Source organism: Aquarana catesbeiana, linkage group LG11 (genome assembly GCF_042186555.1).
Source record: "Aquarana catesbeiana isolate 2022-GZ linkage group LG11, ASM4218655v1, whole genome shotgun sequence".
NCBI classification, from domain to species: Eukaryota; Metazoa; Chordata; class Amphibia; order Anura; family Ranidae; genus Aquarana; species Aquarana catesbeiana.
This window is the reverse complement of record NC_133334.1, coordinates 218173258-218191861: the sequence shown is the minus strand read 5'-3', so window position 1 is coordinate 218191861 and position 18604 is coordinate 218173258. Positions and strand designations below refer to the sequence as shown.

General features: G+C 44.4%; 1 long non-coding RNA gene and 2 other non-coding genes across 4 annotated transcripts; all 3 read right to left on the bottom strand.

Moving 5' to 3' along the window:
• Window positions 1-4104: 4104 nt before the first annotated feature.
• Window positions 4105-18255, bottom strand: LOC141112458 (uncharacterized). Of its 2 annotated transcripts, XR_012236604.1 has the most exons (7): window positions 18150-18255; window positions 17928-17977; window positions 14042-14088; window positions 13803-13842; window positions 13434-13477; window positions 13240-13265; window positions 4105-4336 (listed from the first exon to the last, which is right to left on the bottom strand). It is a non-coding gene; the product is annotated as an uncharacterized lncRNA (long non-coding RNA). The 2 variants fall into 2 exon arrangements; XR_012236603.1 differs by lacking the exons at window positions 14042-14088; window positions 17928-17977; window positions 18150-18255 and having other exon boundaries at window positions 13803-13985.
• Window positions 4400-4525, bottom strand: LOC141113097 (small nucleolar RNA SNORD22). Its single transcript, XR_012236725.1, has one exon. It is a non-coding gene; the product is annotated as a small nucleolar RNA SNORD22 (small nucleolar RNA).
• LOC141113094 (small nucleolar RNA SNORD31) lies at window positions 13570-13640 on the bottom strand. Its single transcript, XR_012236722.1, has one exon. It is a non-coding gene; the product is annotated as a small nucleolar RNA SNORD31 (small nucleolar RNA).
• Window positions 18256-18604: the final 349 nt, after the last annotated feature.

The window sequence follows — 18604 nt, the reverse complement described above, 5'->3', positions numbered from 1 at the left end:
CAAAACATGAAAGGAGAAGTAAGAATTTACAAGACTGAGAAACACAGCTTGTAGAATTCTCCTCCTATAAGGCTGATCATTAGTATTAAACGTGGAGGCCCCAGGTATACAAACCTCTCAATCGAGTGGTAGAACAAAAAGGAAAAGAACTAACCACAGACAAATTTCCATGTCATCTGGAAAAAGGTTTGCTACCTAAACAGCTTAGATGAACTTCATGTCTGACTGTGTAAGGAAGTACTGTATATTCCAATAACATTAACTAGCCTTTGGCTAACGGGAGACTTATAGAAATGTATTGAGCCATTATTCTGGCTCTGCTATAACAATTAGCCACAAGCATCGCTAGTGGGTGGCTATTGGGGTTATAGCCCAGAATCTGGGGCCCATAGCCCCGAGTCTCTTACCTAGGGTTGGCTCTGGGCTTCATCTGCTCAGCTGGTGGCCGAGGGAGGAACATGACTAGTTAATGTTATCAGGCACAAGTTATGTATATTCAGCAGTTCCGACCATTCAATTACATTGCCCGGCAGATCGGTATAGAAGTAGACGTTGGGACAATGATTAAATTGTCGGAACTGCTGAAAATAGAAAACTTGTGCACAGAGCCCAGTCGGGTCTAGATCACTACAAGCGGTAAGCACTTGAGCAGAGGGGTTAAATAGCCCTGTTGCTTCCCTGGGCCCCCAGCTGAGCAGGTTTTTTTTTTTTTTAAATTGCTGTAGACAGCGGGAGGCTCTCTGGGGACCCTGATGTAAGGGGGGGAGGCGCTCTCTGGGGACCCTAATGCAAGGGGGGGAGGCGCTCTCTGGGGACCCTAATGCAAGGGGGAGGCGCTCTCTGGGGACCCTAATGCAAGGGGGAGGCGCTCTCTGGGGACCCTAATGCAAGGGGGAGGCGCTCTCTGGGGACCCTAATGCAAGGGGGAGGCGCTCTCTGGGGACCCTAATGCAAGGGGGAGGCGCTCTCTGGGGACCCTAATGCAAGGGGGAGGCGCTCTCAGGGGACCCTAATGCAAGGGGGAGGCGCTCTCTGGGGACCCTAATGCAAGGGGGAGGCGCTCTCTGGGGACCCTAATGCAAGGGGGAGGCGCTCTCTGGGGACCCTAATGCAAGGGGGAGGCGCTCTCTGGGGACCCTAATGCAAGGGGGAGGCGCTCTCTGGGGACCCTAATGCAAGGGGGAGGCGCTCTCTGGGGACCCTAATGCAAGGGGGAGGCGCTCTCTGGGGACCCTAATGCAAGGGGGAGGCGCTCTCTGGGGACCCTAATGCAAGGGGGAGGCGCTCTCTGGGGACCCTAATGCAAGGGGGAGGCGCTCTCTGGGGACCCTAATGCAAGGGGGAGGCGCTCTCTGGGGACCCTAATGCAAGGGGGAGGCGCTCTCTGGGGACCCTAATGCAAGGGGGAGGCGCTCTCTGGGGACCCTAATGCAAGGGGGAGGCTCTCTGGGGACCCTAATGCAAGGGGGAGGCTCTCTGGGGACCCTAATGCAAGGGGGAGGCTCAATGGGGACCCTGATGTAAGGAAGGGGCTCAATGGGGACCCTGATGTAAGGAAGGGGCTCAATGGGGACCCTGATGTAAGGGGGATCCAAACTCAGATATACTATATATCTATCTCTCTATAATATATACATAACCACATATACACACACAAAAAAAACACACCCACGTATTTTATATACATGCTTATGCCTGCCCAAGCATACAACGTCTTTACTTCGCTGCCCCCCAGAAAAAAAAAAAAAAAAAAATGAATTTCTTCCTCAATTTAGGCCTTTTCTACTACATATTTGTGCTAAAAAAAAAACAAAAAAAAAAAAAACAAGCATTTATTGATTGGTTTGCACAAAAGTTAGAGTCCACATAAATAATAGGGGATAGATTTGGCATTTTTATTATTTTTTGTACTACTAAAAAGCATAAACCAGGGAGTACTGGCTCAATGGAACTATCAGAGCATCTGCTCCAATTGCCAGAGGATCTCTTGTTCGAGACAAACTGCTGTAGCTTGTTGAACCTGGATGCCAGTAGGTTGACCTCTGGCCATCCCCAACCTTGGCAACCATAAAACCTGGACTGTTAGTGGGTCCTGAGGACAGGAGTTGAGAACCACTGTTTTAAAGCACCAACAGCAAAACACAGCAATTGAGGAATATCTGTCTTACTTTCAGGCAGATCATCCTCCTGGTTAGGCCTATCAGGCCGTTTGACCTGAACCTTTACGGACTGGCAAATACAAATTTCTGCAACAGCTTGCTGAATAGCTGCACTGGCCAAGGAAAAGGAAGCCTTTAATAATTCCAATTTCTTGTCAACAGGGTCTTTCAAGCCCTGTGCATTAAGTTCTTGTTTAAGGAAGAGACTGCTGCATCTACGGCTGGCATGCTTCATTTAACAAAATAACTTTTCATCCATGGGATATAAAAGGGAAAACCTTTTAGGAGGCAAAAAAAGTCCTGCCAGGATGTTCCCAATCAGCATACACCTGTTCCAGCAGGGGGTGTAGCGGGAAAGTCTGTGCGACCTGAAAGGTCTCATATTCCAAAGAGGACCAGGGGGGCTCATTTAACTCTGCAAGAGGCAACTTAAAAGGGAGAACGAACCATTTGTCAGTCAGGATCAAAAACCTCTGCGACTGAGAGGCAGACATCAAGTGGATATCTTCTTGTCCAGATTGCTCGGAAGCAGACTCATCTGCTAGGCACTCCACCGAATCCTGATCTTCAAGCTCTTCCCCATCCTCAACCCATTCCTGCTCCAGACGAGGAGACTCCAGGGAGGGGGATCTGTCACGCTTCCTGCCACCCTGCGGGATGGAGGCAACCATGCCGGCAATCTTGTGCTCTAACCCAGCTAGGGCTGAGGACAGTTCATCCTTCGTGATAAAGGGTGAAGCAGCATTGACTGTAGGCACAATACCAGATAGGCGCAGCGGTTCATGTTGCCCGGGAGCCTCTGGTCTTTCAGGGGATACAACACTAGGGATACGACAAGGTTCATCAGGAACTACCGATGATGTAGGTGTGCCCTTCCCTGTGGTGTTAGTCCCACTCTTTTTTGAAGACATTCAATGCCTGCAAACAGAGTACTTGGGTTTAATTAAAACACCTCAGAAGGGAGACCCTTTAATATGGCTCACCAGGCCCCTATGCAACAATCCTGCTAAGCACCTTTAGCCTGCCAAGCACCACCTGGTGACTCACATGACCCAGGTAAGCAAAAATGAACTGCAAGTGTTTGTTCAGAGCCTGCTCTGTGTCCCACAGCTGCCTTCTCAAAGCACCACATGCTTGGCCTGCGTTCGCCGAAACGTTCTATGCGTGTGCGCATGTGTGCGGTCCCGGCAAGCAGGCGGGACTATTCGCGTACGATGCGAATCTTCGTGCGCCCAGACAAAGGCTTCGGCGCATGTGCGACACAGATTTTTACTTTGATGCATGAAGGCAAAAAGACCTTAAACCTTTACCACTTTAAACACTGAAGGATAAATTTACAAAAGACAATCTTAATGAAGGGCACAGCGTTGTAAGCTACTATATCAGAGCCTAAACCACACATCAAGCCATCACCCAGAAGCAGGACCACTGTCTAGCTTGACCCCCATCTCAGCAGAGCCAGTGCTGTGGGATTCCCCCCGCATCAATTCTGCCGCCAACTATAAACATGTGTAGAACTCCAAGCAAATTGATGCCCCGTTTCACCTTTACAGTACTAGCCCAACACCTCGTGTTCCTTCTTCCCCTGGTAGTACCAGTGTAGAATCAAATGGCATGGTACCTCTTGGCTGAAGATTGGCCTTATCCTTAAGGACAAGTTGCAATTATACAGCCAGGTGAATCTGTTTGACCAAACAAGTGACTCATATCCATCCCCAGCAGTTCAACTTCTTACCTTTTTAGTTGTCTAGCACAAGAGATTTTTGGGACCCTTTAAGATTGTGTTCATAGATTACAGTTCACAACATTCATAATCTCAAATACCCATGTTGTACTTGGTTATTTAAGTGCCCTCTTGACTAGAATTATGCAGTTTTCATGTAGGCTTACAAGTGAACAAAAGAAAACCATAAAAAAAAAAAAAAAAAAAACGATCCACACCCAATTGTTATCAAAACATTTTTATTGAACTACATTATTGTAAACAGAAGCCAATCTAGTCCAATGTTAAGGTGCAACAGTGACAAAGATGCACTACAAAGACAATCTGGAGGTTTGAGCTGATCAGTTCTAATCATCACTGTTGAGCAAGATTGGTCTCAGGCTGGAAAGGTCAGCACACTGCTTGTAATTTTATTGAAGGTCTTCACAATGCTTCTTTACAAGTTCCTCTGAACCTACAAAAAAAATACCATTACAAATCTTGCATGAACAGTACTTAACATTGCTTTAAAAGTCAATCCCCTCAGACTGTTCCATCAGGAACAGGTTATCCATCTTCTCCAGCTGACTACACCAGTGGGTTCACCTTTTCAGGCTCTGGTGGAGATAAGATGGTCTGACATGTGAAAGTTTCATCCTTGGGGATCAGATAAAAAGCCCTTGCTACCATCATCCTCCACAGCTCCTAGAGCTTGACGATTCTGGCCAAAATGAGAATCACAATTTTTGCTTAGACTATTACAATTCTCACAATTCTTGTGGTGCAACATCTTTCACATTATAGAAAAAATAAAATAAAGTGCCAAACTTTACGGTTTAGTTTAATTCATTAAAGTGCATTTTTTTCCATAAAATAGCATTTGAAAGACCGCTGTGCAAATAGTGTGAAATAAAATATTGCAACAACCGCCGTTTAATTATCTAGGGTCCGATAAAAAAAATAATTATGTTTGGGGTTTTTAATGAATTCTCTAGAAAAGAAAAATAATTTTTGCAACAATCATTTTTGATTGTTGTAAGCAACAAGTATCACAAAAAGGTTTAGTCTTTAAGTGGTTAAACGGACTTCATTTACAGACTGAAGTTCATTCCTTTAATCTAAAAGTACCAAGTGTTACAATGTTAATCTCCAGCTAAGGTTGTGGTGATAAACGTGGCCTGTTTTTTCTTGACAGCCATTAGTGAGCAGAGAACTCTGCACCAAATTAGGAAAATGTGTTAAGATTGTGAGGGAGGGTAGAACCGCAATCGATTCTTTAACGATCGTGCAGCTCTAACAGCCCCCCCCCCCCCCCCCCCCCCTCAAAAAAAAACTGAAAATTCAGCGTTTCATTTGAGGCACAAGCATGTTGCACATCGGCTAAAGAGCCTAGGTCAAATCTTTAAAGACGTTGTAAAGGCAGGTTTTGTTTTTATCTTAATGCATGAAGATAAAAAGCCTCGTGTGTAGGTGCCTCCCCAGCATCCCTAATATTTACCTGAGCCTTATCTGTCCGAGTCACTTGGCTGCCTGGAACTTTGGATTGGCTGACAGCAGTGGCACCATTGGCTGTCTTTGACAGCCAATCAGGAGAGAGGCAGGGCTGAATGGCAGCTCCGAGCTGCAGGTCGGCTGCCCCCATTGCAAGCTGCTTGCTGTGGGGGCACTCAACAGGAGGGAGGAGCCAGGAGCAGCGAAGAGGGACCTGAGAAGATCAGGTCCCAAGCCTTAAAGATCAATTTAAGGCTTGGTTCACTATGCAAATCGGATGAGTTTTGAATCCCACCTGATTCACATAACATGTGAAAGACCTGTTTGCAATGGAGCTGGTGTTTCACACATGCCCAGGATGGCTGTAGTCTGTTTTTGAAAAGACTACTGAGATTTTGGGTTAGGTTCAGGTGTGCATTAAAGTAAAAATATGCACCTTAACCAGTGAACAATGCTAACTTGACTCCTTTAAAAAAGTGACTGCAACTGCAGTTGGCATGTGTGAACCTAGTTTAAGAACACTGACATGGTGCAATTAGGCAGAATGACTGGGTGTAAATGTAATCCAGATGGACTTCCGGTTCCGGCGCCGCATGGAGTAGCTGCTCTCCTCATCAGCTCCCGCAGCTCGACTCCAAAACCTGCTTATAAAACCAGAAAACCCGGAAAAAACACCGCCACCTACCCCACGCCACCCCAGGGCACAGGATGGACCTTTTTCTAGAAAAAACCGGCACGCGATCGTACGCGGCGGCGCGGGCCCCACAGCCACAAATCGAGGCCCCGGCTTCGGCCTGCACGGAGCCTCACACAGAGCCTGATATGGAGGTAAGGGGCGCTGCGGCCCCCTCCTCACCTGCTGACACAAATCCACAACACACAAATCCACCTAGCACATCCAACATAGAGATGATAGCTCAGGCTGTGGCAGCCCTCCTCTCCCCTATGATAACAGCCTCGGTGGAGAAAGCAGTCAGCGCAGGCATGCAGCAACTACAAGCCCAACTAGGGGAACATGCCTCCAGACTTAATGAAGCTGAACATTGCATAACTAATGTAGAGGAAGAACTGTTCCACTCCCAATCCCAAATACAGGCCCTAAATAAAACCAACAAATATATCCTAGAAAAATTGGACGATTTGGAAAATAGATCCAGAAGAAGCAACCTGCGATTTGTGGGCGTCCCTGAATCGCTGCAACCCTCAGCCCTCACAGACCTATGCGCCAGACGCATCCCTGAAGCTCTAGGACTGCCAGGCCCCTGCACAGTAGAACGGGCACATCGCATGGGATCTTTTAACTCAGAACGTAAATCGCCCCGTCCCATAATCGCAAAATATCTCAATTACTCGGATAAAGCCTACATCCTGCAAAAATTCAGGCAATCCAGAGCTCTTCAAATCGACGACATGAAAATCCTAATTTTCGCAGATTACTCTATGGAAGTGTCTCAGAAGAGGAAAGCCTTTCAACAGATATGCTCGGAGCTGCATCATCAACAACTCAAATTCACTTTGGCATTCCCGGCTACCCTCCGACTCAAAGCCCCAAATGGCGACCAACTCTCCTTCCAAGACCCAAAAGAAGCTGAGGCCTTCCTACGTTCGCTACACTCAGGCCCAAACATCAACCCATCTCCTAGAGCCGCCCCTATCAACCGTGCTCTAGACCAAAGGAGCCCACGCAAAGACTCTCCAAAACGCTTCAGAGCATCACTACCGGACCAACACCGCTCCACACTGAAGACCACAAGCACTGTCCCATACTGCCACCCCATACCGCCTCGCTCCTACGGCTATGGTGATCTGACTCTTAACGGGATATCCCATTTTAGAGACGAAGTTAAAAGGTTCTCTTTCAAATTTGTTCTTCCCTCCTTATCAGGCATGACAGCTACTGGTAGGCCATGCGTTTTCTCTTTCTCTTATGTTTTATACTTACAGTTTACATTTTAATAACTGGTAAATTTGTTCTTTTTTTGTGATAACTAAGGTTTTGACTCGCTCCCCTGGCTCACCTGTGTTTCCAACCCCCCCTGCCAATTATTGCACAACTCAAGCTGCCAAGGCGACTCACCCTTTTAGCAAGGGTTTTCAAAACATAACAGCCTCCGAGTCCTGCGATGGGAGCTGGAATACACAGACGACTCCATGCGGAAAAAAGTGAAGTTCTTTGAATATGTTTTATTGTTTCTCTTTTTTACCCCCTCTCTTTTACATCCCTTCTTACACCACGCACCCCCATTTCAAGTCACACACTCCCTTAATGATCTAACAAAACATCGTTCAAACATAAAAACCCCCTCTACATCCCAGCCTACTTTCACACCACCACTTATCAATAGGCGAAAACTATACAATATCTTCACTTACCCCCCCAGTGACCCCCCCCATATGAAACTAGTCTCCTGGAATGTTAAGGGACTTCGATCACCTAATAAGAGAATGAAAATCCTCCGTCACCTCAAAAGACTTAAAACTGATATTGCCCTACTCCAAGAAACCCACCTTTCCACCCCTGACTTCCACCGAATGAAAATACTATGGGTAGGTACAGTATTAGGCTCAGACTCTAATGGACGCAAAGCAGGAGTCCTGATTCTCATCCACAAAAACCTGCCATGTGAGGTACTATCCACCAAAGCAGACGCACAGGGTCGCCTTATCTCAGCCCATATCAAAATAGGAACAAAGGAAATGATAATATCAAACATATATGCACCCAACAACCCCACAAAACAATTTTATAGTGAATTGTCAACATGGCTCCTCAGCGACCCGACCCTCCCGCACATTGCTGGCGGAGACTTTAACTCCACGATACACCCGATAGATGACAGATCCACCTCAAAACGCATATATCTCCCCTCTGACCCCGACTCACAAACTACTAGCCTCAACGATAGAATCTCTCCACCTACACGACATCTGGCGACTCCGACACCCAGCAGATAGAGATTTTACCTTTTACTCCAACCCCCACAACGTATTCACCAGAATTGATTATCTCTTCTGCTCAGACGACCTTCTACCACTGATATCAGACGCTGACATTCACGACATTGCCATATCTGACCATGCACCTATCTCGACCACGATTGATAACCCTGACCTACACCCGAATCCTAAAATTTGGCGCTTCCCTTCATATCTCCATAACAACTCTGACTTCCGTCAGTACATGGAAAACGTCTGGTCAGAATATACTACGACCAATGACGAGCACTCCGACAACCCCAATTTATTCTGGGAAGCAGGCAAAGCATTCCTTAGAGGCCGCATAATCTCATATGCAGCTTCCTTTAAAAGAAACGCACTCAATAAATACAAACAGGCCAGCTCCCAATTACACCTAGCCCAAAGATCACTCTACACTAATAACTCCAATGACAACAGGAAGGCATGGCAGTCAGCAAAACAATCTTTTGATACCTGGGCTGAAACTCTAGAAAAAAAACCAAAAAAGCACACATGGATGCCACCCTCCACAAATTCAGCAACAAGGCAGGTAAACTCCTTGCCAACTTATGTAGGGGACCCTACCGACCGACACACATCTCATCCCTCCGCGACTCTCTAGGCAACATAAATACCACCCAAAAAGACATAAATAGAACTATGCTGCAATACTACTCATCCCTATACGGACCAGATCCCATAAACCCAACACAAGCACAATCCTTTCTTGAAAAGGTAACCCTCGCTCAAGTAACTCCCGCACAATTAGAAGCACTAAATGCCCCAATATCCCCCCTTGAAATCTCCGCTACAATTAAAAACCTAGCCCCTTCCAAAGCTCCAGGCCCTGACGGTTTCACGGGAGAATTCTACAAGTCACTACAACTACTCTTAGAACCCGCACTTCGAGGTTTATCAACACATATGGTCAGGGGGAACATACCTACCCACGGGTAATCAAGCCACTATCAAATTACTAGCCAAAAAAGGTAAAGACCCCCAAGAACCAGGTTCATACAGGCCAATCTCGCTGCTAAACCTAGATGTCAAAATCCTCTCCAAAATCATTGCCACAAGGCTAGCGGACATCATTCCCTCTCTGATACACCCTGCCCAATCAGGGTTCGTGAAAGGCAGAACTGCCACCATGAACATCAGGAAGGTAATGATGGCCCTGGAACACGCCAAATACAACTCAGAGGGTAAATATGCTATTATTACCTTGGACGCGGAGAAAGCCTTCGACAATGTCAGCTTCGAATGGCTTTCTCTGGTCATGAACAAAATGGGATTCTCCGGTTCCTTCACCCATCTTATTAATACTATGTATACCGCCCCAGCCGCTAGACTGGTAGCGGCAGGTCTCCTATCAGAAGAATTCCGCCTATACAAAGGAACTCGGCAAGGCTGCCCACTATCACCTCTCCTCTTTAACATCGCGTTAGAACCACTATCCAGGTACCTATCACATGTAGCCCCACTAAATGGCATCCCCATCGGCAAACAGGAAATCCGCACCTCACTCTTTGCTGACGATGTCCTTATATTCACAGCAAACCCCTCCTCTGACATGGTCACGATTAAGCTAATCTTTGACCAATTTAGATTATGCTCGGGCCTTCGCATAAACTATAATAAAAGCGAAATCCTCCCTCTAGGCACCGTATCCAATCCTCCTTGGACACAGAACTCCATATTCTCGGTAGCACATTCTCACATCACCTATTTAGGTATAAGAATAGGAAAACTACCCTCCTCTCTCTATCACCTCAATTACCCACCTTTACTCAAAAAGATCTCTCAGGAACTAACAAACTGGATGGATCTCCCTCTCTCGCTACTGGGAAGATGTCATCTAGTGAAAATGGTCAGCTTCGCCCGCCTACTCTATCCACTACAAACCATTCCTTTACTCCTGAAACATAAAGATACAAAAATTCTAAATGAGGCAATATCCAAATTTTTATGGCGGAACAAGCGACCACGAATTGCACTCTCGAAACTATATCTTCCCAGGCGCGAAGGGGGTATTAGTCTCCCTAATGTCAGGATCTATAATTTAGCCTGCCTCCTGAGGATAAGTCTAGATTGGGTAGCACAAACATCTCGCTACTCCAACTTTTACCTCAAAACCGAAATGGTCAACCCATATTCCCTGGTAGCCCTCCTACACTGCAAGTGGAAAACCATCCCTCCACCCCTTCAACACAACCTACTACTCCGGGACACAGCAATTGCTTGGAGGGAGATCCGGAAAATTCTCAAACTTTCACCATTCATCTCCAGACATCTCCCAATACAAGGAAACCCGAGCTTTCCCCCAGGTCTGGAACGTCAACCATACAATTCTTGGCAACAAAAGGGCATCTCCAACTTTTCCTCGCTCTGTGACTTAGAATCCGGCCGCCCCATTCCTTACAAGTCATTAGCGGAGATATTCCAACTTCCACAGTCACACGTGTTCCATTATGGTCAATGTTTAAGCTTCCTCAAAAACGTCTGCAGAGACAATCAAAAAAGATTTAAAACGTCCCTATCGGACTCTCTTCTCTCAAAAGGCTCCTATAAAATTTCAGACATATATCAGCCTCTCCTCCTAAAAGCCATTCCCTCACTGGAGACCTCTTCAGTGGCTAATTGGACAAAAGACTTCCCGGAGGCCGACTTGGTCAACAAAATTCTTCAAGGCCTCAACACTACTCACAAGCTGGTACCCAATGAATCCTGGAGGGAAACCCAACTTAAGATCGCCCACCGAGCCCATATACCTTTCCTCTCGAACAAACAAGCTCAAACCTCCCCCACGTGCCCCCTATGCATTCACCCCAGACCCTCCTTGACCCATCGCTTCTGGGCATGCACATACATATCCAGCTTCTGGGACCAAGTTCTACAATACATATTTGAGGTGATCCTGCTAAAAATACCCAAGGACCCCCTACTCCTCATTTTTGGACACTGGGATCCCCAACTGCTACCCTGGTCTTCAATCTCTACCCCTTCATGCAAGGACTGGATTCTGATATGCCTCCTCTTCGCTAGAAGAGCCATATTAAAAAATTGGATCTCCAATTCCTGTCCCAACACCTCCCAAATTAAAAGGGACCTCCTTCAGCTGCTCTACAAAGACAGGATCAACACGGACTACACGAATGAAAGAATCAGGACACGCTTACACCACAAATGGGGAACTTTCATGACCTCGGCACTCTCTCTCACGGAGATAGCCCATCTGGAGACTTTCTCTTTCCTTTACCATGAAACCCCCCCCCCCCCCCCCCCCCCCATCTCAGACGGAACGATCCTCCCAAACCAAGATTCTCCACTGTATGGAATCCAACTTCTACCAAATACTACAACATAAAACAGGACGCCCTCACGCTCTTCAAAACTCCATATTCTCTACATACAGAAAAGTGGTGACCACAACTGTCACAAAAAGGCATAAACGATATCAACACAAAAATCATAATCAGCATTATCATCTTAACCTATAGTTATCATTTTAACCTGCATTTTCTACCCACAGGCTGCTTATCTTCATCTAAAACTTGATATTGGTGCTCTTCCTTCTCACCCCCCCCCCCTGATGTTGTTTAATCCGCATCTACTTGACTCTTCCCCTCTCTCCCCCCCCCCTACGGGGGGTACATCCAGTAATACTTCGCTAGCAACCTCAGGGAACCCCACCCCCCCCACCCCCACCTAGATCCATCCAGTTTACCTCCCTTTTCCCACATAAAAGGTCAACTTTCTTCCCATTCCCCAGGTTACTTGTCTTTACCAACTGCTCTTTATTTTCTACCTCTGTATAGAGCTGATGTTTTCTTTGTTATTTTCTTTTTTTTGTATAAAACACAAAATACAATGATACTGTTTTTTTTTCTTTTTTTCGATGTTATTCTCTGTATGTTACACCTTTCAATAAAAATTTATTAAAAAAAAAAAAAAAATGTAATCCAATTTGTTTTCAAGTCTTACCTTGACCAATTTTCCTCCAGTTAAAAGCTGAAAAACAAAGTGAATGATGTAAAACACATGTCTTTACAAAAACCAGTCTGACTCTACAGCTAAAGGGGGATCTCTTCAGTATAGCGACAATCATTGTCACAGCCAGCAGAATGCCAGCTCAGGGTATAGTGGATGATTCATCACTGTGTCCCCCACAAGTTTCTCAGTGTTAATAAACTGTTGGAGCATGTTAACCTATTTTTGCCATATTCACATCACATATTTAAGGTGTATACCTTACATGTGTCATGTCTTGTCCAGTTCTGGCCATCCCCATGTAGTACCAATCATAGATACCTGTTAAAAGTCAGGTCAGACACTGCAACATCAAGCAAGAACACAAAGCCAAATTTTTAAACTGTCAGTTAGAATAAGGTCTCATCAGAATTTCAGACGAACGAGATTCCATGAGATAAATCATTAGTTTTGAGTCTAAAAAAAGTTTATACACTAGCTCATCTATACACTGTCATGAGCAAAGCCTTCATACAACTACCAGCAATGCTACCACTGGGAAGCAGTGGTAGAATCTACCAAGTAAATTACAGTGGCTCTACAAAGTTGCAGATTAATTGTTCAGATGTGCAGTCAAGTATTGCAATGTCTACTTGGTTACCTAGTTTTACACTCAATGCTAGCATTTTATAGTCAACTGAAGTTTTCCCCATTTTGCCATCACTTCGCCTACCATTAATTTCCTTCAAGAGAAGATCTGCAAAACCATTTTCTGAGACCCTGCAATAAAAAAAAAAAAAAAGTAAAATTTCAGTTGAACTTTCTATAAGACACACAAAACCCCACAATCCTTACAGTGGCTACTGCTCAGGAGTTCGAAGAGTTTCATTATTTTTCAAAGCGAGCCAGTGAAGTGAAAAACCCCAACTCCACCTGCAACCCCCAAAAAATTATTTTACTTACCCCACAGGATGGAGCAGTTTCATTTTCTGTGAAGAGAGATATCTTTTAGGACAGGGAAAGAATATTAGAGGACCTCTTTAAATAAACAAACTCATAATATATCAGTCACTTAATATCAGACTGGGGCGGTAAGAGGTCTTTACAAAATTCTAAACGTTCAATATTTTAACCTGGAGCAAGGTTACTACGCTTACCTGTACATAAAACCCAGTCGATGTCACCAGAGTGCCAGGTATACCTACAGGGAAATTTTGACTGTCAGAAACTCCCAGCAAGTGTACATATGTAAAGCAGTTTATAGCCTAAATTTCAGAGCACATCCCTTAATGTGGGCTATCAGAAAAAAACCACTCAGTCACCAAACATCAGACTGGGGCGGTAAGGAGTCATCATAAAGGCAATTATGCTCAGTATCACATTTCTGCTAAAGGTATTTGTTCATTAGCTGTGTAGCTTCTAGGACAGGCGAACTCCATAAGCTTTCAGCAATTGTATTGCAAATCTGATCTACTCAAATGCAGCTTTAGGGTCAAAGTAACAAGGAGTTAAAATACTGCGTTTACCTGTCTCATACCGACAAGGTCTTCTCTAGGCCACAGAGATCTGTAACACAAATGCATAGTCAAGTTGAGTGTGCAAAGCCAAGCTTGCTGTACCTTGGTACATCTGGTCTGATCAGGGCTTTGGTGACTATCTGCCATGAGACATTTGTCGTCCATATACTTAGGTTAAAGCTTTCATCCTTTCAGACCAGAAGCACTTTAAAAAACAAAAAGCAAAACATGCAGCAGACAGTGCCTACCTTGATTTATCTCACTGATTGTCTTCATATGTTCCACCGTGTTTAACCTGTGAACACAGGGCCATTACAAAAAAGTATTTAGTCAGCCACCAATTGTGCAAGTTCTCCCACTTAAGATGAGAGGCCTGTAATTGTCATAGGTATACCTCAACTATGAGAGAAAATGTGGAAACAAATCCAGACAATCACATTGTCTGATTTTTGAAATAATTTATTTGCAAATTATGGTGGAAAATAAGTATTTTTTTTTCAATATCAAAAGTTCATCTCAATACTTTGACCTCGGTCATTGCCAACAAAGGATATATAACAAACATTTTCTGTAAGTCTTCACAAGGTTGTCACACACTGTTGCTGGTAGGTTGGCCCATTCCTCCATGCAGATCTCCTCTAGAGCAGTGATGTTCTGGGGATGTCGCTGGGCAACACGGACTTTCAACTCCCTCCAAAGGTTCTCTATGGGGTTGAGATCTGGAGACTTGCTAGGCCACTCCAGGACCTTGAAATGCTTCTTACGAAGCCACTCCTTCGTTGCCCGGGCGGTGTGTTTGGGATCATTGTCATGCTGAAAGACCCAGCCACGTTTCATCTTCAATGCCCTTGCTGATGGGAGGTTTGCACTCAAAATCTCATGATACATGGCCTCATTCATTCTTTCATGTACACGGATCAGTCGTCCTGTTTCCTTTGCAGAGAAACAGCCCCAAAGCATGATATTGCCACCCCCATGCTTCACAGTAGGTATGGTGTTCTTTGGTTGCAACTCAGCATTCTCTCTCCTCCAAACACGAGTTGTGTTTCTACCAAACAGTTCTACTTTGGTTTCATCTGACCATATGACATTCTCCCAATCCTCTTCTGGATCATCCAAATGCTCTCTAGCAAACCTCAGATGGACCCGGACATGTACTGGTTTAAGCAGGGGGACACGTCTGGCACTACAGGATCTGAGTCCCTGGCGGCATAGTGCGTTACTGATGGTAGCCTTTGTTATGTTGGTCCCAGCTCTCTGCAGGTCAGAATCGTGATTTTTTTGCTTAGAAGACAGATCACGATTCTCGCGGCGTATCATCTTTCACATTAAAACAAAAAAAATTGGGCTAACTTTACTGTTTCGTTTTTTTTTTTTTTTTCCATTGAAGTGCATTTTTTCCCAAAAAATTGCATTTAAAAAAGACCGCTGGGCAAATAGTGTGACATAAAATATTGCAGCAATTGTCATTTTATTCCCTAGGGTCTCTGCTAAAATTTTTATATATATATATTTAAAATGTTTGGGGGTTCCAAGTAATTTTCTAGCAAAAAATATTGATTTTAACAGAAGTGTCAGAAAAATATATACACTTTAAGTGGTTAAACTTCCTGCATTTACACCTTGTTGAAAACTTGGCAGACTGCCCAGATTATTTAAACACAAGTTTATCCCTTTGATCTAAGAAGGAAGCTTAGTTACAATGTTTCAAGTTAAAAGAAAGGATCTGGGCATGCTGCCAAGTGAGCCAATAAAGTCTCTCCACATGTTTATATGAAAGAATCGGCAACCTCTGCAGGAGAGATAGTCAGGGGAGGTGAATGGAGATCAATTTTTTAACAATTGTGCAGCTCTAATGTCTTTTATTTTCTAATTGCTCCCACAGTTGATTTCTTCACACCAAGCTGCTTGCCTATTGCAGATTCAGTCTTCCCAGGCTGGTGCAGGTCTACAATTTTGTTTCTGGTGTCCTTCGACAGCTCTTTGGTCTTCACCATAGTGGAGTTTGGAGTGTGACTGTTTGAACTTGTAATCAGTATAAAAGACACCTGTCCACAACCTCAAACAGGTGCCATTAATACAGGTAATGAGTGGAGGACAGAAGATACATGTCTGGGAGCCAGAAATCTTGCTTGTTTGTAGGTGACCAAATACTTAATTTCCACCATAATTCGCCAATAAATTCTTTCACAAATCAGACAATGATTGTCTGGATTTGTTTCCACATGTTGTCTCTCATAGCTGAGGTAAACCTATGACGACAATTACAGGCCTCTCATCTTTAGGCGGGAGAACCTACGCAATTGGTGGCTGACTAAATACTTTATTGCCCCACTGTAGCTTTGTAATAGCAGCAAGTTAGCATTTTAACCTACACTCCATCAGAACTCCACCATGCTAGGAATATTCTTCAGAATATTTCAGACGAACAAGACTTAAGTCATCATTTGGAGCAAGACTGAACATACAAGCCTAGGGCAAGGTTTGGCAAGTTTCCATACATGTCAAATAGAATTTGCAGTACTGAACCAAGTATAGTGGCCAGAACTGAAGTATACATATTTAAACACCAACAGGTGCAAAAGTAGGACCTTCTGTCAAGCATATTAACAGGACATCTATAAAGAAATTGAAAGGGGCAGTTTTGCTGGTCTGTCATTCAGATTTACATGGTCCTATTCAAGAGCCTGTTACTGCTTTAGACCCCTAGAAATATTGGTCAAGTCTAGATTTATCCACCAAAACAATTTCATGGCAGAGAGCACCTGTTTGTTCACAAAACCAGATTAGGGCTCAGTTCACCAAGACTCACATTTCAGGTTATGGTTTTGCCACAGTGAAGATTTTGAGTCTAGAATTGATTTAAAGCAATTGTAAAGCCTGAATTGCCCTTCATTATATGTTCTATTTATCTGATCTGAGTAATGGTATTATTACAGAGCAGCTCCAATCCTTCAAAAGTCCCCTTGCTGGCACACCTGGCACCTCCCTACACAGGAAGCTTCCTAAGGCAGGCGTCTCAAACTGGTGGCTCTCCAGCTGATGCGAAACTACATGTCCCATGAGGCATTGCAAGGCTGACAGTTACAAGCATGAATCCGACAGGCAGAGGCATGATGGGACTTGTAGTTTCACAACAGCTGGAGGGCCACCAGTTTGGGACACCTGCCCTAAGAGGAGCACTTGTGAATGCATAATTCTGAGCCAGGCTGTTTGCATCCAGACTGCCTGGCTCAGCCCCACCCATGCTCAGGTTTTGACTGATGGCAGCAGGAGCCATGCCTGTGAGACAGGAGAGCGTCTTCACAGTGCACAGCACTAAACCAAGATCAGGCTGAGGTTGAATATTTAGGAGGCTGGAAGGTAAGCTACTAACATTTACATTAATGCAGAGAATGCATTAAAGTGAATATAAAAAAAAAAAAAAAACCCCACACACACTACCTTTACACCCTGGTCACACAGATCACGACATTGAAATCATGCTACCTCACTGGATGTAGCAGAATTTCAAAGTTGCATTTCAGTGCTACTTCAGGTGCAACTTGGACGACATCTGAGACACTTCATGCAGATTTCTATGTAAGTCACACCCGAACTAGCTAAAAGTAGTGCAGGAACTTTCAAAAATCGGTGTGACGCCAACGCACCTATTTGACTGCTTCCAACGCGAATAGGGTGCGATTTGAAAGGGTCAAATTGCAGTGTGACCAGGGGCATAGAACCACTTTATGGATGCAGAGGATACAATCCTATGTAACAGCGTGAGACAAGTCAGTAACTAATACTCACTACGTCATCAGCCATTACATTGTATGTTACAGCGCTTTTCATTATACACCATCTCTTGACCTCAATGTAATCCAGTAATCTAATCAAAGGCAGGAGTGGGTAGCATGTACCTAGTCAACTAATCGGTACCTGAGGCTGGAATTAAAAAAAGGTGCCTAGATTATCAGATGTGAAGCAGTGTTGTGTACCTTATTTAGCACATTTTACTGGTCAAAACTAGATTTTAGGTTCAGCTCTACCTCATAGTGACTGGGGGACTTGCTGTTCATTTCTACAAGCAAATATGCCCTCTCAAAAAGCCTTGTCGTAGCCACTTAAACATTGGCGAGTCATGACACCTACCCAATTGATGTAGTCTTTATTTTCACCATACATCAAAATGAAAAGGCACCCTGAGGAGAGAAACTAGTTAAGTGTTGAAATTTAAAACAGAATGAGGCCTTTCTAGTCTTTATCATCTCAAGACAAAAGGTTACATTCACAGGCAAGTCAGATATATGCTTGTCTAAATAGATCACTGATGACCACCACATTGTACCCTACATTCAAGTCTTTACTGCTCACCTGTAATGCCATGGGGAGCCATCTTCAGATCGTAGTAACCTTGAAGAATGTTAGAATGAATAAATGTAAGTTACCACATCTTAATCTGGTACAGATTAAACTGCTCAGACATGCAGTTTACATGTACATTACCTCCTGATAGTGCTCCTAGTCTACAGCAGTACAGGGATTAAAGTAGAACTATAAGCAACAACTCATTTTAGATAGCGTAAGGGAGGGTTGTAACCCCTGTGAGGTTTATTTTGTCCCATGGGGTGATTTCCCTTCACTTCCTGTCCCAAAGAACAAGTCCCCATTGGAAGATATTCCCCTCTATTACTTTCCTGGGGAGAACTCAAAATGTGGGATTCTCTGACTTTCATTGATAATTGTAAACAGAAGAAAGGTTGAATGGGGGCACAGACAGCAATAAAAACTGAGGTGTTCTAATCAAATCTCCCCTCTACACAAAATTA